Raw genomic sequence first — 23,906 nt, 5'->3', positions numbered from 1 at the left:
TGATCAAATCAGCTGTTGAAAATGCTTAGAAAATGACGGTTTATTATTACTTTACTCTTTCAAATATATCTGTTCCGTTCTAATGTAGTTTTTAAGTAATTTTTCAAATCAATAATGACTGAAATAACCAAAAGAACTGAGCTTGCAAGGTTTATTAAAAACTGACCCAGTTTCTGTGCTCAAAGGTGTTTCAAAGGTTTGGAAATATTTTTTTTTCTATTTCCAATTTGTCCAAATAACCACACACGCAAAACTAGGAACTATATAACACAGACCTGAAGTTATTGTTAGGATGTGTGGAGGATGTCAGAGCTAGAATTGTGTGGCTGAAAGTACTGTAATGTAGAGGTATTGGGTACAGGTTAGGTGTCATTAGGTCAAGGTTTTAGGTACTGGGGTTCATATAGCAAACATGACAGCAAAAGGGGTTGGTGACATTAAATCAAGAGCCATGACTCATACTCTAGAATATGAGCCCATATTTCTAACTAATATGATGAAGATGGTGTAGTTACACTTTAACCACTTACAGACCGGACCATTTTGCTGGTCAAAGGCCAGACCACTTTTTGCGATTCGGCACTGCGTCGCTTTAACTGACAATTGCGTGGTCGTGCGACGTGGCTCCCAAACAAAATTGACGTCCTTTTTTTCCCACAAATAGAGCTTTCTTTTGGTGGTATTTGATCACCCCTGCGGTTTTTATTTTTTGCGCTATAAACAAATATAGAGCAAAATTTTGAAAAAAACACATTATTTTTTACTTTTTGTTATAATAAATAGCCCCCAAAAATATATAAAAAAAACATTTTTTCCCTCAGTTTAGGCCGATATGTATTCTTCTACATATTTTTGGTAAAAAAAATCGCAATAAGTGATTATTGATTGGTTTGCGCAAAAGTTATAGCGTTTACAAAATAGGGGACAGCTTTATGGCATTTTTATTAATAATTTTTTTTTTACTAGTAATGGCGGCGATCAGCAATTTTTATTGTGACTGTGCCATTATGGTGGACCCATCGGACATTTTTAACACATTTTTGGGTCCATTGTCATTTATACAGCAATCACTGCTATATAAATGCAGTGATTCCTGTGTAAATGACACTGGCAGTGAAGGGGTTAACTAGTGGGTGGCAGTGTAGGGGTTAAGTGTTCCTAGGGGTGTGTTACTAACTGTGGGGGGCTGGGCTTTCATTTAATGAACACTGATCTCTGCTCCAATCACATGGAGCAGAGATCAGCGTCACTAGTTGCTAGGCAGAATGGAGAAATGCTTTTTACAACGGCATTTCTCCATTCAGCCACCCCGTGAGACGATCGCGGGTATGCCAGGACTCACGAGGGTCCCGACCAGCATGCGAGCGCGCCGCCGGCGGCACGCTCGCGATGGCAGGGCGGCATTGAAGATTGGACGTACCTGTACGCCAATATGCCTGCCCGTGCCATTCTGCCGACATACATCGGCGTGCGCTGGTCGGGAACTGGTTAAAGTGGTTGTAAATCCTCACATATACCCAGTGAAGTGACCGGTCTCATATGATACGTAGGGATTAAACACATTCTCCTGCATAGGTTTTACTTGTTTATCTGCAGTCTTCTCTTCCCTAAACCCCTTCAAAAGGGCAGCTTGTGTTGAAAATCTTTCTTTATCTGTCAGTAGCACAGAGGAGGAGGTAGAGAGGCTGCAGTTACAGTGTGTGAGAGCTGATTGGAGGAAAGGCACACACTCCTCTCCACACAGCAGAAGGACTGTGTTCTGAATAGACAAGCTGTCCGCTGAGTTCTCCCCCCATCCTCTCCCCCCGACACAAATTAATCTCATGTATCAAGAAAACTTCTCAGAAATGACTCATGCTGATAACAGAGGAACGAAGCTCCAGAGGGAAAGGACACTCAGAGCTTTGGAGAGAGATAAGTAAACACTGCAGATGTATGTGCTTTGCTCAGATTTCCTGACTGAGGTTTACAACCATTTTAAGCCTTTTGCTGCCAGAGCCCTTTTTATGTTTTTTGCAAACAGATGTGGTGCCACACTTAATCATTTTAGGCCTGAAGATTATTTAAAACCTCCAAATATTATACATATTCTGAAAGCAAAGGAATTAGAGAATAAAAAAAAGTTACTGGATATTAGCACAACCGTTTATCCAACGCAAATTTTGAGCAAAAAATACACATGTTAATAATAGGGCACACAAATGAATAGATGAATGAATAGAACTACATTTTGTTGTTAAAGTATACACGATGAGGTTGCGTTGAGTGTGGAGATGCCTAATATGTTGAGCCTTAGGCCCCTTTCACACAGGGCTGTCTGCATTGAGCCCCTTAAATAGCTCAGCGGGGATCGCTCAGTTGATCCCTGCTGAGCCGACAAATGACAAGTTCGCTTCTGCACTCTGTGCAGGGATGGACCTGTCCGAGCCCTGCTCTCCCCTATGGGGGATGGGATGATTATGGACCGCCTGTCTGTTTTCATCCGATCCGATCCACCAGAAGGATGAAAAATAGGGTTTGCATCCGTCTGGTTTTAGCGGAGAGGATCAGATCGGGGCTGATCAGATGTCAGTGGACATGTCTCTGCTGACATCTGACGCTCCATAGAGGTACATGGAGCTCCCATTGAGATCCGCAGGTGTGAAAGAATTGTGCGCGCCCGTGAAACAGCAATCAAATTTGGTGTTCCCTTTTTTCTGTAGGCTACATTTTAAAAATATCTTACAGGTCACCCGTTTAGAGTTAGCCATGAATATTGTCCCTAAAATGATTGCTTGCACTTCTGTGTGCGCAACATTATGTAACATAGCACAATCAACATTTTCAGATGTAGGCACCCCTGATGCATGTGTTTACATAAGTACAGTATGTGTGTGGAGGTGGGGGGAATTAAAGTGCTATATCCAATTAACACTCTCTAAGCTGTTACAGAAACAAGATTTTTTTTCCTTTTGGGATAAAATTACATAACATGACATAACACTCAAGATGAGAGTCTGGTATAGATAAAGGGAATCCCCTGCTGCTTTCTTTACAAACAAAAACTAAGTGGCTGGGAGCCGTCATTTGCTCGTAATTTTAGCTGCATGTTTTTCTTTATTATAGTCAATTTTGCTCTATTATGTTGTACATGTAGCACTACCCCCATAAGACCCGCTTGAAGATAACTGTCCCCAAAGATTGCCCTGAACCTTGCAAGCCTCCCAACACATCTGACATCCTGGGTTTGAACATAATACAAAGAAAGAATACAATTACAAAGACACCAGACTGTAGCAAAGTACAGTATCTCACAATAGTGAGTACAGCCCTCACATTTTTGTAAATATTTAATTCTACCTTTTCATGTGACAACACTGAAGAAATTACACTTTTCTACAATGGAAATTAGTGAGTGTACAGCTTGTATAACAGTATAAATTTGCTGTGCCCTCAAAATAACTCAACACACAGCCATTAATGTCTAAACCGCTGGCAACAAAGGTGAGTAAACCCCTAAGTGAAAATGTCCAAATTGGGTCCAATTAGCCATTTTCCCTCCCCGGTGTCATGTGACTCGTTAGTGTTACAAGGTCTCAAGTGTGAATGGGTAGCAGTTATGTTAAATTTGATATTATTGCTCTCACTCTCACATACTGGTCACTGGAAGTACAACATGGCACCGCATGGCAAAGAACTCTCTGAGGATCTGAAAAAAAGCATTGTTGCCCTACATAAAGATGGCCTAGGCTATAAGAAGATTGCCAAGACCCTGAAACTGAGCTACAGCACGGTGGCCAAGACCATACAGCAGTTTAATAGGACAGGTTCCACTCAGAACAGGCCTTGCCATGGTTTACCAAAGAAGTTAAGTGCACATGATCAGCGTCATATCCAGAGGTTCTCTTTGGGAAATAGACATATGAGTGCTACCAGCATTGCTGCAGAGGTTTAAGGGAAGAGGGGTCAGCCTGTCAGTGTTCAGAACATACGGCACACACTGCATCAAATTGGTCTGCATGGCTGTTGTCCCAGAAGGAAGACTTTTCTAAAGATGATGCACAAGAAAGCCCACAAACAGTTTGCTGAAGACAAGCAGACTAAGAATATTACTGGAGACCAGGATAAACTTATTTGGTTCAGATGGTGTCAAGCGTGTGTGGTGGAAACCAGGTGAGTAGTCTTGCCCACAGTCAAGCATGGTGGTGAGAGTATCATGGTTTGGGGCTGCATGAGTGCTGCCGGCACTGAGGAGTTACAGTTCATTGAGGGAACCATGAATGCCAACATGTACTGTGACATACTGAAGCAGAGCATGATCCCCTCCCTTCAGAGACTTGGCCGCAGAGCAGTATTCCAACATGATAACGACCCCAAACACAACTCCAAGATGACTACTGCCTTGCTAAAGTGGCTGAGGGTAATGGTGGTGGTCTGGCCAAGCATGTCTTCAGTTCTAAACCCTATTGAGCATTTGTGGGACATCCTCATCCTCTCAAATGGAAGGTGGAGGAGTGCAAGGTCTCTAACATCCACCAGCTCCGTGATATTGTCATAGAGGAGTGGAAGAGGACACCAGTGGCAACCTGTGAATCTCTGGTGAACTCAATGCCTAAGAGGGTTAAGGCACTGCTGGAAAATAATGGAGGCCACACAAAATATGCACACTTTGTACCCAATTTGGACATTTTCACTTAGGGGTGTACTCACTTTTGCTGCCAGTGGTTTAGAAATTGATGGCTGTGTGTTGAGTTATTTTGAGAGGGCAGCAAATTTACACTGTTATACAAGCTGTACACACTACTTTACATTGTAGCAAAGTGTCATTTCTTCAGTGTTGTCACATGAAAAGATATAATAAAATATTTACAAAAATGTACGGGGTGTACTCACTTTTGTGAGATACTTTAAAGGAAGGGTAATGCAGATATCTTTCAATCTCAAACTTTAGCGAGTAGCAAAGGATATACTGTACAATGCAAGGAAAATCACAATAAATCAAACAGTGATAACCATAAGGGACTGGAAGAACCTATGACTCAGGTATAAAAGGATAGAGGAAGACCTTTCGGTGTCAAACCGCTCCTTTAAAATCCTGATGCCATGGGCCCAGAAGGTAAGCAGCACAATTTATAAGAACACTATATGTAAAGAATACGATAAGCAAATTCTGAGTGAAAATTCCCCTTAATGTGCACAGATGTTATGAACGGAGTCCTTTATGTTGGGGGGGGGGGGGGAGTCCTTGTAGCATAGGTGTTCAGAATCGTCAGCTTGCTCAACAAGGGCCCAGAGAGGTTACCGTGCAATGGCGATTAGCAATAGCGACTAGCATATGCAAAGTGTTTCCCTATTAGAAGCTTTTGTGTAAAGAGATGGAAACTCTGCATGCAGTGTCTTTTGTAAGATTTATTCGGGGTGGGTTTCTGCCCCATTACCAATCATGATGATACCAAGGCTCAAGGGAATAGGATGTCCCGGAACAGGCTCTTGAAGAATCTGCAACAAGTGAAGGATGCCTGACTGTGCACCTGGTGACACTGGGTCTGGGTCTGTAACGGTGATGATGAGAGTGATCCCTGATAGTCACTTAGCCAACAGGGAGCTGGCGATTGAGGATCTGCCTGCAGGTGTATGGCTCGCTTGCTGAAGACTCTCCACACCATCCAAGCCGCAGTGCCTGCTCACATCCCCCTGAGAACAGCCAGGTCCCTGCTTTCAGCTGAGGACCATGGTTCCAAGAGGAAGAGCTCCTCCTCGGACGAGCCTATTTATGTGCTCAGCCAGCATTCCTCTCTCTACAGCCGGTTGGAACTTGCAGTCTGCAGCAGCACTGGCTCCATTTAAATCCTGGCTCTCCGTACTACATGTCCCACGATCCCCTGCTTTCAGTAGTGGTCTCTCTCTCTCTGCCTTCAGGAAATGATGTCACAATGTCCAGGCTGAACACTAGAGGTAAACAAACGCAAGGCTGCCCTTGATAAACAATGTCCCATGATGACACAGGCAGGCTAGCCAGCACCTACACTATATTGTCAAAAGTATTGGGAAGGAAGAGTTGAAGCTATTATAGCTGGACCAACTCAATAGTGAACCCTGCAGACTAAGACTGGGATGCCATTAATGTTCATGTGCATGAAAAGTCCCAATAGTTTTGACATTATAGTGTATATATCATACAGATGTGCCACTTCACAGACAGGTTGAGGGCATCCCCCAGGCAGACAGAATTTGAAAGGGTTTGTAAACCCTCAAGGTTAATGCATTAAGGTGAAAAACCTTTTTTGCTGCAGCAGCCCCCCAGAGCCCCCCTTTAACTTACCTGAATCCGATCATTCCAGCGACGGGGATGAGCACAGCAGCTCCAGCCACTGTCTCAGATCCTCATTGGATAGATTGATAGCAGAAAATCCAGTAACACGGGAGCCAAGGGGGTGGGCCTAAGTCCTGCTGTCTGTGTCAATGGATGCAGCAGGACTCGGGAGTTCCCCCATAGAAAGTGGCTCTCCATGGGGGCACTCGAGAAGAGGAGGAGCCAGAAACGCCACAGGGTCCCCAAAAGAGGAAGATTGGGGCCGCTCTGTGCAAAACCACTGCACAGAGGCGGTAAGTATAGACATGTTTGTTAGTTTAAAAAAAACAAAAACAAAGCTTTACAATCACTTTCAGTTCTTATTATTTCACTTAAAGCTTTATTTAAAATTGCCAAAGGGACTTTTTTTGTGTGTTTTTTTTTTGCTTTGGTACAGTCTCCCCAGGACAGTGCCCATTCCCCCAAACAATTTTTTGTTTTTTTTGTTTTTTTTGGGGGGGGGGGGGGTTGGGTTCAGCCCATGTACTTTAGTATTATTCATAGAATGTGGCTTGAATTGAACCCAGGTCCACCACCTCTCAGACCTGTACCACAAAGCTAAGGAGGCATTTCTGTGCCATTCCCTTGGCTCTGTGCCACAGGTCTGACAGGCATTGGGCAGACCAGTGGATGGGGACAGAAGCTGGCTGATGCTGAAGGGACCTGAAGCATTGTCTGGAGTTGCAGCAAGTACCAGAGACCGTAACATTCATAAATAAAATATTAGGAGGGCTGGGAGGGAGGGAGTGTGAGACATCTAACATTTTAAGGGGACAGGATGAATGGAGAGCTTCCCCTGGGACTGGCACCATTAGTGACATGCTTATCTGTTTCAGATGTGACAGGAACCATCTGATCAGAGATAAGATAACACTCTCCCCAGCCACTGTCAGTTGCTCATGCTCATCTCCAGTATTACATGCACTGTGATTTTCTACTACATATGTAAAAAAGAGAAATACATTATCTGCTTTCTCACTGATGGCACTTCACATCAATGTATGTGTTGTCTTCTTCACAAAAATTTCCTAAAACATTACTTTTGACAGCTCCTCTTCTTTAAAGGACAAATTTAGCAAAGTTGTCATTTCCATTTTTTTCTCTCTCTCCTCAGTATAACCCTCAAGGATAAATACTTACCTTCTGCCCTACTCTGAAGACACCACACTTCTTTTATGTGGCACTGCACAGCCCTGCACAAGAAATGTCCAAGCCAGGCCTTGAAGGTACTCCAGAGGGGTACAGACCAACCATAGTTCTGAACTAGGCTGTATTACCTGTGCAGTCGGACCATGGTTTTTGTTTTTCCATTTTTTTGGTGATTTACGCAGCCTTTGGCATCAGCCCCCACTTGCCAGTCTTGTAGCACAGAGCCAAGGAGGTGTTTCAGTGCACTCCCTTCGGCTCAGGTCTTCTAGGCAGTGGGCAGAGAGAGAAGTCCTCAGCTGCATAATTCACATATAGGATGAAATACAGTGGGCCCCAGGGCACTCACCAGCAAATGCAATGCAATGGCAAGGTCCTGTTAGTACAATTCAGGGAGTGAGGGGGATTTGTGCTGGAGGTAGTTTTACCATGCTGCCATTGGGAGAGGTTGTAGTAGGAGAAGGGGAGAATTTCAGCTTGGAAGGCACTTTGTGAATTACTTACTCTTGAACTCTTTGCATTACTTACTTGCCACCTCTACATTCCAAACGTTACATACTCCTGACCCCTGCACTCTTTGTGATACATGTTCCTGGCCCATGAACTCTGTGAACTTTGCACTCCTGACCCCTGCACTCTGTGTTTTACACACTCCTAAAGTATTACTAAACCCAGGACCCTGCATTCACTATATCTGGTCTCCCACAATACACAGAACATGGAACAGCAATAGTTTTAGTAAATACAAACTGCTAAATACCTTTTTGCATCAGCAGTTAGAGCAGTCTTGTGACTTCTATTAATGTCTGATTAAAGCTTGTAGGAGGAGTTTTTATTCCCTCATTATTGTCCTATGATAATGCAGGACCCCTGACCCTGATAAGTCCAATGCTGATCACATGCACTCTCCCAAGGACAAAAAAACTCTCCAGCAATACATGCCAAACTGAGCATGTGCAGCTTGTCCCCTAGCCTCTGTACTATGCAGAGATGGTTTGGAGAGTCTGGAAGAAGGGATCAAACAGCCTTTTTACATAATGTAGATAATTAACCCCTTAGATTCCACAGTGAGTAAACCAAGCATGCTTTACTGCATGTAAATATTGATTTTATTGTGGGTTTAGTAACACTTTAACCCATTTACTCCATGTGCTGCACACTCCTGACCCCTGCACTCTGTGCACTACACACTCCTGACCCCTGCACTCTGTGCACTACACACTCCTGACCCCTTCACTCTGTGTGCTACACACTTCTGACCCCTGCATTCTGTGCACTACACACACCTGACCCCTGCACTCTGTGTGCTACATACTCCTGACCCCTGACACTCCTGACTCTGGCAATGTGTATTATTTACTCTTCAATCAAAGCAGAGCAGGCTTAGGTTTTATTTAACCATAAATCTTTAGGTACCTCCAACTGTTAGTGTTATTCTCCTCAGGGTGTCCCAGGTCTTTCACAATCCTAGCAAGTACCACTGAAACCTCTGCTTTTTTTTTTTCCAATACAATTTTATTTTAATTCTTTGATCTGTCATTAGTCACCAAACAATGTAAAGACAAACAGTACAGCTACACAGCTAATGATAGTTTCATAAGAGATGGGTTACAGCAGGACCATTAGATAACAGAGCACTATATAATTATTAATAATCAATTCAGAGAAAGTGGGCATAGGTCAATGCATACAAATATGCTGTGCTTCTGTTTAAGCATTTCAGGGAACCAAAGTACATCACTGTTACAACTAGTCCCTAAAAGGCTCAAACACATCTTTCATATACATCCTTAGTCGGGTATTATGAGTTTAAGCCAGGGGTAGGCAACCTTAGCCCTCCAGCTGTTTTGAAACTACAAGTTCCATGAGACATTGCAAGATCCTAACAATCACAGCCATGGCTCCTAGAGGCAGAGGCATGATGGGATTTGTAGTTTCACCACAGCTGGAGGGCCATGGTTGCCTACCCCTGGTCTAAGCCATCCCCAGCCTCATGCCAGTGGTCCCAAATTAGGTCGTATTTTTTAGGAGAGCACCTTTTTTTATATGTAATTCTTTCAGATACTATTCATTTGTTAAGTTCAGAGATCCAATCACATTTAGTAGAGGAAGCAGTGGCATTCTATGTAAGCATAATAACTCTACATCAGTGATGGCGAACATTGGCACCCCAGATGTTTTTAAACTACATTTCCCATGATGCTAATGCACTCTGCAGTGTAGTTGAGCATCCTGGTAAATGTAGTTACAAAACATCTGGAGTGCCAAGGTTTGCCATCACTGCTCTACATGCTGCATATTTGCACCGCAATAGTGGTGTAAGCATCAAAGTTACCAAATATACAAGTGAGTGATTGCAAATGGAAATGCCATATACTTCATAGACATGTGCGATTAGTTTCGTACTAAACTAAAATTCGTACGAATTTCCGGAAATTCGTACATTCGTACGAATCCGAAATACAAATTTTTATGCATACGAATTCCGAACTAAATGCGAAATTTCATTTTCGAATTTCGGATCCAAATTCATAACGACATTTCATAAGTTAAAGAACCTAAAAGTTAACTACCCAGGAAGTCAGCACAGCACAGGGATGGTGGGAGCCCCTCATAATGATAAATTCATCATAACGAAAATTCATAATTGTTACGAAAAGTTAATGAACCTAAAAGTTAAAACCCCAGAAAGTCAGCACAGGGATGGTGGGAACCCTATGGGAAATTCTATGCTTACGAATTTCATACAAAATATGAAATTTCATTAACTAATGTCGGAATTTCGGATCCAAATGAACAGAAACATGACTGGAGTTTTGTTCACCAATCAAAGGAAGTCAGCACAGCACAGGGATGGTGGGAACCCCTCATAATGGGCACAGCGGGTGTACAGACCCGGGAACTCAGCACAGGGATGGTGGGAACCCCTCATAATGGACACAGCAGGTGTACAGACCTGGGAACTCAGCACAGGGATGGTGGGAACCCCTCTTAATGGGCACAGGGGGTGTACAGACCCGGGAACTCAGCACAGGGATGGTGGGAACCCCTCATGATGGGCACAGCGGGTGTGCAGACCTGGGAACTCAGCACAGGGATGGTGGGAACCCTATGGGAATTTCTGTGCTTAAGAATTTCATACAAAATACGAAATTTCGTTAACGAATTTCGGATACAAAAGAACAGAAACATAACTGGTGTTTTGTTCACCAATCAGAGGAAGTCATCACAGCACAGGGATGGTCGGAACCTCTCATAATGATAAATTCATCATAACGAACTTTCATTATTTTTACGAAAATTAACCAAACTAAAGGTTAAAAAAAAACAGAAAGTCAGCACAGCACAGGGATGGTGGGAAACCCTCATAATGATACTTTCGTTATTTCATTATTTTAACGAAAAGTTCGCAAATCTAACGAAAATTCGTATTTCGTACGAATCCAAATTGAATTTTCTACACGAATTACAATTTTTTGGACGACGCCCATGTCTAATATTTCATTTTGAGGATTATTGCATCCCAGTGAGTCCTTTGCTTTCTTGCGCTGCCAGGTAGCCATGTCAAGGATGGCGCCAGTAAAAATCCCTCTACAAATGGGAGTGTGATTCTGCGGGTTCAGTTAAAAAATGGCCATGGTCGGTAGGGTGCCCCCTGGATTTCATTTGGAAGTAAGCAATATTTATGGATAATCTGCTTTTTTCTCATAAACTAACATCTACTATTCAGATTGTGTTTGTTGAAGATGATCACTGAGTGCAATGGTAATGTGGACTGCTGAAATCTGGAAACTAATTATCTGTAATACTGGATGGGGTATAATAGCTTTTAATGGATGGCAGTGAGTAATGGCCGTCTTGCTTAAGACTAACATATTGCTTTCAAATATGACTATACACACTGTCATTTGTCTGCTTAGCAGATATAGTGGATCACTTTGAAACCACAGAGAATAAATGAAAAACATAATTATATATGAAATGTAGTTATATATGATGAAGATAGTTTGCAGGTACAGCCGAGGAAGTCTACTAGTTCTAATACCCAGTTCTGTAATGCTTTCACTCTATAAAATCTTAGCTGAAATAAATGAGGTCCAGCATATAATAACAGGCAGCTATTTTAAGTATTGCATAAAAAGTAATGGGCTATCAAAGATAGTCTGAGTATTTATAGCGTAATAAAATATGGAGCATGTAGTTACACATATGACCTTCTTTGAAATTCTGCTACTGTGACTTTAGATGGTGCTGAGCTGCTTCTGGGTATCATTGTGCCAAATGTGCCCTCCAATATGCAATGTGATCCCCCTATTGGCTGACAAAAGATCAAGGTTGTTTGTATGTTATGCTGTCTTAATATATATTTTTTTTTTTTTTTTTTTTTTTAGCCATACAATATTATATGGCTTGGTTGTTGGCACAAAAGGTAAAATCAGGGTAAATGGCATTTTAATGAGGTCCACAGTGTCAACTTTTCCTACCTGAATCGCAATCTTTTCGCACTTTGATGTGTGCTCAGATTGAAGTCTCTCTGCAGAGAAATAAAGAGATCAAAATTTTAACTCCCAGTTTGATTCTAGTAATTGAATGAATGATTTGTTCAGCCACATCTTGCATGCAGTAAACATACAAGTGGTAAAATTGTGTATGTTAAAGTGGTTTTAAACCCTTACAAACCACTTTGATCTACAGGTAAGCTTAGATTAAGGCTTACCTGTAGGTCCAAGAAATATCTCCTAAACCTATACGGTTTAGGAGATATTTACAAAAAGACAGGCACCGCTGTGTACGGCTCATGTGCCATAGACAGCGGCGCGCAGGCGCACTGAGCACGCCGCAGATCACGGCGATATGCTGCTCGTGTCGGCTCCCATGCGTATGCACGGGAGTGACCTCATCGCGGCTCCAGCGAATCACAGCGCCGGAGCAGCGAGACCCAGAAGTCACTCCGGGATACATGGCAGTGGTGAAGATAAAGGAGGAGGACCGCTTGGGGGCTTCAATCTCAGGTAAGTAATTCATAATGAGCTAGTATGCTATGCATACTAGCTCATTATGCCTTTGCCTTGCAGGTTGCATTTAAAAAAAAGTGCCTTTACTTCCTCTTTAAGGCCCATACACACGATCTGACTTTTTGACGACAAACATGCAAATTAGCTGTTTTGGGGCAACATCCGAGCGTGTGTACGCTCCATCGGACAAACTTTTTCAGTTTTCATCTGACTTTTGTTGGCTGTGCGAACGGACAAACTTTTTGACAACATAAGTCCGATGGAGCAAAGTCTTATCGCGTGTACACAAAACCATAGGACTTTTGTACAAAGTACAAACGCATGCTCAGAACCAATGTAAAAGATCAGACAACAATACAGAAGTCGACCAAAGGGGGCGCTGGAGTAATTGAACGTCCTCTTTTGAAGTGTCGTCAGTACGTTGAAACGTCACTACGTTCGTGTTTGTTGCCTAAAAAGTCTGATCGTGTTTATGCAATACAAACTTACGGCCAACGCCTTTTGTACAAAAGTCCAGGGGAAAGTTTGTACAAAGTCCGATCGTGTGTATGCAATACATACTTATGGCCAATGCCCTAAGTCCACGGGAAAGTTTGTACAAAGTCTGATCGTGTGTATGAGGCTTTAGTGTAAAGCCTCATACACACGATAGGACTTTGTACAAACTTTCCCTTGGATTTTTGTACAAAGGGCGTCGGCCCTGAACTTGTATTGCATACACACAGCAGGACTTTTTCAGCCAACTTTCACCAAATCATGTGGGTTTTCTGCTCTTTATCGCCACCTTTGGTCAACTTCTGTATTGTTGTCTGATCTTTTGCATTGGTTCTGAGCATGCCTGTTTGTACTTTGTACAAAAGTCCTATGGTTTTCTGTACACACGATCAGACTTTGCTCCATCGGACTTTTGTTGCCAGAAAGTTTGTCCGTTCACACAGCCAACAAAAGTCAGATGAAAACCCAAAAAGTTTGTCTGATGGAGCGTACACACGGTCGGATGTTGCTCCAAAACAGCTAATTTGCATGTTTGTTGTCAAAAAGTCTGATCGTGTGTATGGGCCTTTACAGTGGGCAGATATCTCACCAAGCACAACAGGTGGTGAGGTGTGCCAGTCTTCTCACCAAGGTTAGGGAGAGTCAGAAGTGCTCAGCAGGGGGTCGATCCACATCTGATTCCATTTTAATCTGATATTGATCATATGAAATGCAGCCAGGCTTAGCTGGCTTCTCTTTGAATATCTACGAAGCACTGCAGCCTCCTGTCACATGATCCTGTGTGCTGCAATCTGCCTCTCATGCTTGAATGTCTGTGAGCAAGGCTACAGTGTAATGAAATTCAAACTGACACTTGAATAATTGAAGCCGCTAGCCTGTGCTTTTAGAGGCTCGGGCTTAGAGCAGTACTGCAATTATAATCAGTTTACTTTCAGACTTTGGATGTACGATGGAGTGTATTCCTCTAGTGAGCAGGATTAATGTGTATTTCAACCTCTGTAGTCAAATCTTTAAAAAAAAAAAAACATTTGTGGGGGTTATTTACTAAAGGCAAATCCACTTTGCACTACAAATGCAAACTACAAGTGCAAAGTGCACTTGAAATTGCACTGAAAGTGCACTTGGAAATGCATTTGCTGTAGATCTGAGGGGGACATGCAAGGAAAATAAAAAACAGCATTTTAGCTTGTACATGATTGGATGTTAAAATCAGCAGAGCTTCCCCTTATTACAGATCTACCCCTCAGATCTACAATGACTGCACTTCCAAGTGCACTTTGCACTTGTAGTTTGCACTTGTAATGCAAATTGGATTTGCCTTTCGTAAATAACCCCCATGTTCAAATATAATTTACAACTGATAATGAGATTTACCGCCACAAAGTGTTTCTATGGACCCTGTATTCACTATTATTCACTATACTGTTGTGGATTTAGTAACACTTAAATTTTTTTTTTACCTTATTGCCTTCTCTGCATTAAGATAAAAAAACTCCTTACTACCTATCCTAAATATGTACTTGGTTCCTGTCACCACTGCAGCACTGTCTCAGCTACAGAACTACTCCCTTCACTTGCTGGTCTCACAGGAGAGCAGTGGAGTCATAGACTCCCACTACCGTCAGTCAAACACCTGTGAAGAGAGATCGGGGAGTGTGGCCTACCGTCACTGTGTGTGTCTATGAATTCACACAGCCTACCTGAGGAACTTGCATGCATGGGTGCCTCCTTAGCAAGCCAGGTGGAGGAAAGAGAAGTTGACAGCACCAGCGGGGAGACTGCCAGAAGGGGAGGCAAGGCTTCTTTTTTTATTTTAAACAAAAAAAAATCTATGACCTTTATTACCACTTTAACACCCTAGCCCCCTCATAAACAAAGAGAACTACGTAGGATTGTTCAGTGCTAGTGTTATCGGAATAGACCATCTGAAAATATTACCAGTCATTTTTATTTTTTTAAACCTTTGTTATGCTATTGGAATGGTAATGTGTATATACCCTGTTTTCCCTGAAAATAAGAGCTAGCGTGATCGGCGGTGATGGCTGCAATATAAGCCTTACCTCCCAAATAAGCCCTACACTTTTTCCATGAAAATAAGCCCTACCCTGAAAATCAGACCTACAAGCACTTTAACTAGGGCTTATTTGGGGGGTAGAGCTTATATTGCAGCCATCACCGACAGTCACGGTAGGTCTTATTTTCAGGGAAACAGGTAAGGGGGGGGTAGGGCTTATATTGCAGCTATCACCGACAATCACGATAGGTCTTATTTTCAGGGAAACAGGGTAGGTTTGTGCACAGGGTGTGCCCCCCCCCACCTCCCGTGGGGTGCAGATTCCCACTGGTGCTGATCACTTCTGTGTCCATTCATAACTGCATAATAGTAAACTGTGTTTAATAGGCTTCAGTTTGTGAATGAACAGAAATTCACTCAGCACAGAGCACTTCCCATCCATTCACTGTTCAGTGCAGCTGAGGCTGTAGAGAAAGGAGCTGAGGAATCTGCGTCTTCAATCCCTTTCTCTCTCTCAAAAGTGAGACATCAGGGGTCTGTCTAGACTCCTGATATTTCACCAAAGCCCCCAAACAGGACTCCTAAAAAATAAAAAATAAATAAAAAAATAAGAAGTGTAAATTTTTTTTAAAAAATAATAAAAAAATTAAAATAAAATAATTAACATTTAAAATGATTGACAATGATCACTGCACTACTAACTGACACATCTACTGCAATACTGACACCATCCATGTATAAATATATGTATACACACGTGTGTCTGAGCTTTGGGGTGCACACCCTAATGCAGTAGGCTGCGCCCACCTATGACTGCATAACAAAATTAAAGTAGTCGTTATCCCAATTTGGCTGCAAAAATGGAAATATGCTTTAATCTAAAGCAGGGGTATGCAATTAGCGGACCTCCAGCTGTTGCAAAACTACAAGTCCCATGAGGCATAGCAAGACTCTGACAGCCAAAAGCATGACAGCCAGAGGCAGAGGCATGATGGGACTTGTAGTTTTGGAACACCTGGAGGTCCACTAATTGCATATCCCTGATCTAGAGCCAGTTGTTTCACCAGTTTCTGGTTTGAAAGCGTTCAAACAGCAAACGTTACTTGTAAATGCAAGTTTTGTTTTCTGCTTAGCATTCTATGACACGAGTACAGTGGTTCTTTAAATTAGCCTCTAATTGTAGGTTAATTTGGGAGCTCTATTATACCAACAAAAATCCCATCCTAAAAGGAATTACTTTTTTTATGACTTTACTTTACAAAACGCTTGTAAATGGCAATAATCATAAATACCCCAAAGCCAAATATTAACAGAATTACAGCTACTTAAAAAAAAAATTTAAAAAAATATGCCACTTATGTAAACAGCAGTTATTGCACTTCGTTAGTGGAAAATTTATTCCCTTAATAGTCAAATTCCCTGTACAAATCTGCCATTACTGACCCTAAATGCTATTTCGGTGAAATGTCCTAGTTTATTGGAACTCACAAATAGGGCACAAGTTCCAGAATTTCTTCCAGCTGCAGAGCAAGCGATTATCGCAACTGGTGGCGCTTGCACATCAGCACTTTACATGCTAAAAAAAAAAAAAAAACGCTAAAAAGAATTTGATCCAGGGACATTTTGCCCGTTTTTACATTTTCATAATGCCACAGGGGCCTGTTCGCCATTCGAGCATAATAGTTCTCATTTCTAGAACGGCTTATGTAATATGATAGTTTATAGAGCCGAAGAAAAATACGTATGCGATCATATTGTCCTTTACGATTGTAGCTACATTAAACGTATTTGTTAATCGCGCCATTGCTGATTTTTATATAAAAGACAGCTCCTCGCGGTGAAACTTCAAATGAATTAACTTAAGGCAGCACAACAGGCAAATATAGAGTGCGTCTTCCTTCTCTCTCTCTCAAGAGACTCGACGCGCTGATTGCTTTTCATCTATCTTTTTAAAAATACTGTCACCGATATAACTAAGAGGACACGGCTTTCAAGAAAAGGCACGCGCAGAATAATAATAATAAAAAAAAAAAACGAGGTATTATTCATGCCGCGTTCTATTTTCATTATACATGCAGCACAAAAATAAAACATCCCTCTCCTTACCTTCTCTGTCATTTGAAAACAGACATGGTGGGTACATTTAGTTAGAGAGTCATAATCAACAGTGTACAGCACCATTAATCTTTCTTCTTGTTTGGGTGCTTGCATTGGGTGTGTTCATTTCAGCATGTATGTTGTGCTCTGCTGCCATCTTCAGGATTTTTTTGGAACAAGGTGCATGTGTTCTTTTCAAGGAGGTCAAGCTGGGAAAGAGTTTGGAAATGAAGTTTAATCTTTCACGCTTTTAGAGGATAACTGTGAGTATTCCCCCGAACGTTAGGTTCGCACATATCTGGCACGTTCAGTGACCCAGAATATTATCCTCGTTGAGATTAAAATTGGAGCTTGCGGTGGTGACTTGTAAAGTAGAATTCTTTACTGAAAAAAAAAAAATCTTTATGGTGCATTAACCACTTGCTTACCGGGCACTTAAACCCCCCTCCTATCCAGACCAATTTTCAGCTTTCAGCGCTGTCGCACTTTGAGTGACAATTGCGTGGTCATACAACACTGTACTCAAATGACACTTTTAGCATTCCCCCCCCCCAAATAGAGATTTCTTTTGGTGGTATTTGATCACCTGTGCAATTTTTATAAAAAAAATGTAAAAAGACAGAATAAAAAAAAAAAATATATATATATATATATATATATATATATATATATATATATATATATATATATATATTTATTTATTTTATTTTTTTTTGTTATAAAATTTTAAAACAGGTAATTTTTGTCCGTCATTGATATACACTGATGAGGCGGCATTGATGGGCACCGATAGGTGGCAGTGATGGGCACTGATGGGTGTCAGTGATGGGCACTGATCGGTTACACTGATAGGCAGCACTTCTAGGTGGCACTGAGTGGCACCACTGGTGGGCATTGATAGGTGGCACTGGTGGGCATTGATATGTGGCACTTGTGGGCATAGATAGGTGGCACTTGTGGGCATTGATAAGTGGCACTTGTGGGCACTGTTAGATGGTATAAATGAGGCATAATTGCCAATGTCCCGAAAATGAGATGATGAAAAGATGAGCCAGTGATCGGGGTTTTTTTTCTCCTCCGCTGTCAGCGTGAGCTTTTGTTTTGATCATTTGATCAGCTGTCATTGGCTGACAGCTGATCACCTGGTAAGGGGCCGAGACCGGCCCCTTACTCGGATCGGTGATCACCCGAGTCTCAGTGACTCGGTGATCACAGCACACTCCGCAGGGAGCAGGGCGCGCTCAGGGAGTGTGCACAGGGGAGGCCGTCATATGAATTCACATCTGTGATGTGGCCGTCATTCGGCCATAGTGCAGATGTCAGGTGGTTAATGTGTATTAGCAAAATAATTATAAAGTACCGTATATACTTTTTTGCTTATAGATTTTGTTCCTCTTATCCCCCCCTACACACGGTGGGACATTTCGATGACAAAATCCGTCTGATTTTTTACAACGGATTTTGGCCCAAACTTGTCTTGCATACACACGGTCGCACAAAGTTGTCGGAAAATCCGATCGTTCTGAACGTGGGGATGTACAACACGTACGATGGGACTATAAACGGCCAGTAGCCAATAGCTTTTGTCTCGTAATTTATTCTGAGCATGCGTGGCACTTTGTCCCTCTGAATTGTCTACACACGATCGGAATTTAAACGATCGGATTTTGTTGTTGGAAAATTTTAGATCCTGCTCTCAAACTTTGTGTGTCGGAAATTCTGGTGGAAAAAGTCAGATGGAGCCCACACACGATCGGATTTTCCGACAACAAGATCCTATCGTACATTTTCCGTCGGAAAGTCTAACCGCGTGTACAGGGCATTAGGGCCAGTTCACACCACTCGCAGTCCGTGCGTAAACGCATGGAAAGTAGGTTATATGGTTTCTAATGGCATAGTTCACACCAGTGTAGTAAGTTACAGGGCTTTCCAGTTCCAGAAAAAAAAGGAGAACAGGCTGCATTTTTCCTGCACTGGACTGTACTAGAATACGTAAAACACATCAAAAATGCACTGGAACGCATCAAAAATGCACCAAACCCCAGTACAGTGAACGTGAAAGCCTGCTCACACCACATGTAGTCCAGTACATTTTTTTTTTTATCAGAAACACATAGATAGTCAGTTATATGGTTTCCAGTGGCACAGTTCACACCAGTGCGGTCAGTTCCTGTGCTTTCCAGAAGAAAAAGTAGAGCATGCTGCATTTTTTTCTGCACTCAACTAGACTGGAATGCAGTAAAACACGTCAAAAACATCCCTGTTTAAGGTGAAAAAAAGGGAAAAATGCACTGGAAAGCATCAACAATGCACCAGAAACGCATCAAAATTGCACATGCAGACAACCCCCGCGAACGCATCTGGACTGCGTTTCTATGGTGTGAACTTATCTAAAAAAGAAGAATAAAAGCATCTGGAATGCATTCAAAAATGCATCAAAAACGCAACCAGAGCGCGCCAAGAACACGTTAAATAAATGCGCATGCAGAAATGCATCCAGAATGGATCTGGAGTGCGTTGCTGTGCTGTGAGCCACAAGGCTAGAATTAATATGATAGATGGGATTAAAAGAGGGCTAATTACTGAAGCAGAATAGGCTGTTTTACCTATTTATAATATTCAGGTAATGTAATGGCAGTCATTACAGTCCCCTTTATAAATCAGTGCTCCCACAGTGAGTTCATACCACTGTTACCGCCTTTGACCATTGTCAGCTGTCAATCAGAGCCAACACATATACACATGACATGCGAAAGAGGCAGAACAAACACAGTAAGGAAAAGGGTACAGAAGAAATGCTAAACTCACAACTAAAAAATGAGCCTCCATGCAAATCAGGTAGCACCAAGCTAATTAAAGTGTTACTAAACCCACAACAGTAAAATCAGTCTGTATATGCAGTAAAGCATGCTTGTTATACTCACTGAAGGGTAATTCTGTGCATTGTGTAAAAAGGCTGTTTGATCCTGTCCCCTCTGATCCTCTCCTTCTTCCAGAGTCCCCAAACCATCTCCAGATAGTACAGAGGCCAGGGGACAAGCTGCACATGCTTGGGTGTGTATTGCTGGAGAGTTTTTTTATTTTTCTTGGGAAAGTGCATGTGATCAGCACAGGGCCAATCAGCACTGTCCAGACAGAGGGCCAGGGGGTCCTGGATGCTCATAGGACATTAATGTGAGAATGAAATCTCCTCCTACAAGCTTTAACCAGACATTGATAGAAGTCACCAGACTGCTCTAACTGCTGATGAAATAAAGTATTCAGTAGTTTATATTTACTGTAATAAAACGATTGCACCTCCATGTTCTGTGTACTGTGGGAGACCAGATATAGTGAATGCAGGGTCCGGGGTTTAGAAACACTTTAAGAGTGTTTAAAACACAGCGTGCAGGGGTCAGGAGTGCATAGTCCACAGAGTTCATGGGTCAGAAACATGTATCACAATGAGTGCAGGGGTCAGGAGTAGGTAACTCAGAGTATAGAGGTGGCAAGTAAGTAATGAGTTCAAGATAATAGGTAAGTAATTAGGTAATGCACAAAGTGCCTTCCAAGCTAAAATTCCCTCCTACCCCTAATACAATCTCCCCCTACGGCAGCATGGCAAACCTACCTCTAGCACAAATCCCCCCTCCCTCCCTGAATTTTACTACTGTTTCCCCAAAAATAAGCCTGGATCTTATATTAATTATATTAACTTTGCCAACCAAAAACACAGTAGGGTTTATTTTTTGGGGTAGGGCTTGTCGGTTAATGTGCTGTCTTCTCTCCCCCTCTCCCTCCCTGCCTGTCAGGAATCCCCAGTGTGAGCAGAGTAAAAGTGCTTGTAAAATGCTAGAATCCTCGCTATTACAGTAGTATATATTGTAAAAGATGTGTGTTTTTGTATTCTAATTATATCAAGTATCTTCTTATAGCGCCGCTCTGCGCTTCGGTGACCCGCCTGAGTGGTCTTCCCTGTTTCGAGCACTGCAGAGGGAGGGGGGCCCGAGATCCCCCGCTAACAGCTGGGAAAAGATATCAGCGGGAGATCAGCTGAGCGCCGCTCGGCGCTTCAATTTCCCGCCTGAGCTGTCTTCCCCACTCCAAGCACTGCGAGGAGGGGGGGCAAAATCCCCCGCTGACAGCTAGGAGAAGAGGAGGAGAGTAGCGGGAAATCAGCTGAGCGCCGATCGACGCTGTACCAAAGGTATTTGACTCAATTATATTACAGAAACACACACCTTTTACATGATATACTTCTGTAATAGAGTGTATTCTAGCAGTTTACAACCACTTTAAACTAGGGCTTATTTTCAGGGTAGGGCTTATATTGCAGCCCTCCCCGAATATCACAGTAGCCCTTATTTTCAGGGTAGGTCTTACTTTCAGGGAAACATGATAACAGGACCTCGCATTTGCCTTTGAGTGCCCTGGGGCCCACTGTATTTCTTCCTACACGTGAATTATGTAGCTGAGGACTTCTGTCTCTGCCTACTGCCTAGCAAACCTGCACAGAGCCAAAGGGAGTGCAGGTCTGGCCTCAAGCCAAAAGCTGCATAAATCACCAGAAAAAAAAAAAAACATGGTCTGGCTGCAGCCTAATTCATAACTACGGTTGGTCTGTACCCCTCTGTATATGCAGTAAAGCATTCTTGTTATGCTCACTGTGGAGCCTAAGGAGTTATTGATCTGCGATAATCTGTGTAAAAAAGCTGTGCGATCCCATCTTCTCTGATCCTCCCATTTTTCCAAAGTCCCCAATCCAATCTCCTGATAGTACAGACCCTTCTGGGTACTCTGCATATGCTCAGTTTGGTGTGTATTGCTAGAGAATTTTTTCTCTTTCTTGGGTGAGTGCATGTGATCAGCTCAGGGCCAATCGGCACTGTCCAGTCAGAGGGTCAGGGATCATGCAGCCTCATAGGACAGTTTGAAGAGAATGAAAACTCAAGCTTTAACTAGTGCTCAACCAGGCACTGATAGAAGTCACAAGACTGCTATATATTTCTGATGAGAAAAAGTATTTAGCAGTTTATATTTATTAAAATAATTGCATTTCCACATTGTTTACTGTGGGAGACCAGATATAGTGGAGAGTAATAGGTGTCCCAGGAGCTGCACATCAAGTCAAAGCCAGCTGTGTAATAGTGAACAGCAGTCTCAGCCTGGACTACCGCCAGTCCATGTCACTAACGCGTTTCACTCCGCCACCGGAGCTTACTGATGGGGAGACCGGATATAATGACTGCAGGGTCCTGGGTTTAGTAATAATTTAACATCAGGGATATACAATAATAAGCCATGATAACGGCTGCAAAATAAAGCACATGGACACCCATATAAACCTCTCCCCTATGTATTACCTGTACAACAGGCAACCTTAGGACACGATGCAGGTTACTAGGGATGGGGTGGAGAGCAAGGTGCTTTCACTGGCACTGAGGAAGTCAGTGTGCAGGTAATGACAGGCAAGCCTGCCCACTGGCATCTGCTAATGTTTACAGTAAATGAGATAAACTTCATTCACTAAGATGCGCGTAAATTTCCCCTGAAAAGTGCAACTCCCCTTGTAGCTCCTACCTTTAATAAATCAGCCCCAAAGTATCTTAAAGTGATACTAAAGCTAAACAAGTTTTTTTTTTACCTTTCATTAAGGAAAAAAACGTTTTCTATTTCTCTTCCTCCCTCTTCTCTGTGTGAAGGGGAATAGATGGGAGAATAGATCCAGGGCTGTGCATGGCTGCATCTATTCTCCCCTTACTTCCTCTTCACACAGCATCCAAGCCATTGGCTCTTGCTGCTATCACTCAAATGCAGTAGGGAGGAAGTGAGGGCGGGGCTAAGTAGCGCTGTGTAAGTCTATGGAGTGCGGCTCCATAGACACACAGCTTGGGAGAATGCAGATACTGTGTGCTTCCATAACAAGCTGTTTGCTATGGGACACATGAAGAAGAAGAGCCAGAATTGCTTCCAGGGGACCCAAAAAGAGGAGGATTTGTGGCCACTCTGTGCAATACCACTGCACAGAGAAGGTGAGTATAACATGTTTGTTATTTTAATTAACCACTTACGGACCGCCCACGGTCGTTTTAGTCATTAGCTAGCTGCCATAACCCTGGTATCCGCTTCTTCAGCGGGTGGTCTGCTTTCAAATAAAAGTGGTCCCTGCTGCAGATTCGCCACAAGATCACTTTTATCGGTGATCACTTTTATATATACATATATACACACAGAGACACACACTCATATATCAATGTAAACAAACATTTTAAAATGTATTAAAACATGAACGGTGTCAGTAGGGCAAAGGATGATGTCAGTCAGTAGAGCAGAGGTTGGTGTCAGTAAGAGAGAGGATGGGGTCAGTCAGTAGAGCAGAGGTTGGTGTCAGTAAGAGAGAGGATGGGGTCAGTCAGTAGAGCAGAGGTTGGTGTCAGTAAGAGAGAGGATGGGGTCAGTCAGTAGAGCAGAGGTTGGTGTCAGTAAGAGAGAGGATGGGGTCAGTCAGTAGAGCAGAGGTTGGTGTCAGTAAGAGAGAGGATGGGGTCAGTCAGTAGAGCAGAGGTTGGTGTCAGTAAGAGAGAGGATGGGGTCAGTCAGTAGAGCAGAGGTTGGTGTCAGTAAGAGAGAGGATGGGGTCAGTCAGCAGAGCAGAGGTTGGTGTCAGTAAGAGAGAGGATGGGGTAGGTCAGTAGAGCAGAGGTTGGTGTCAGTAAGAGAGAGGATGGGGTCAGTCAGTAGAGCAGAGGTTGGTCTCAGTAAGATAGTGGATGGAATCAGCCAGTTGTTTTTTCAATTTTTTTTTTTTTACAATATTATTCTTTATTTT

General features: G+C 42.6%; 1 long non-coding RNA gene across 1 annotated transcript in view; it reads right to left on the bottom strand.

Annotated features, from left to right (window-relative positions):
- Window positions 1-17,205, bottom strand: part of LOC143976113 (uncharacterized) — a 44,085-nt gene extending 26,880 nt beyond the window's left edge. The window contains exons 1-2 of the long non-coding RNA XR_013272515.1: window positions 17,108-17,205; window positions 11,962-12,011 (exon numbers count right to left, since the gene is read on the bottom strand). This is a non-coding gene — a long non-coding RNA (uncharacterized LOC143976113). The remainder of the gene's footprint in view (window positions 1-11,961; window positions 12,012-17,107) is intronic.
- Between the last annotated feature and the right edge of the window lie 6,701 nt (window positions 17,206-23,906).

This window comes from Lithobates pipiens, unplaced genomic scaffold (assembly GCF_037356315.1).
Source record: "Lithobates pipiens isolate NorthernLeopardFrog02 unplaced genomic scaffold, aLitPip1_a1.2 Scaffold_13, whole genome shotgun sequence".
NCBI classification, from domain to species: domain Eukaryota; kingdom Metazoa; phylum Chordata; class Amphibia; order Anura; family Ranidae; genus Lithobates; species Lithobates pipiens.
The sequence above is the reverse complement of the archived record's forward strand: the minus strand, read 5'-3'. Positions and strand labels throughout refer to the sequence as shown.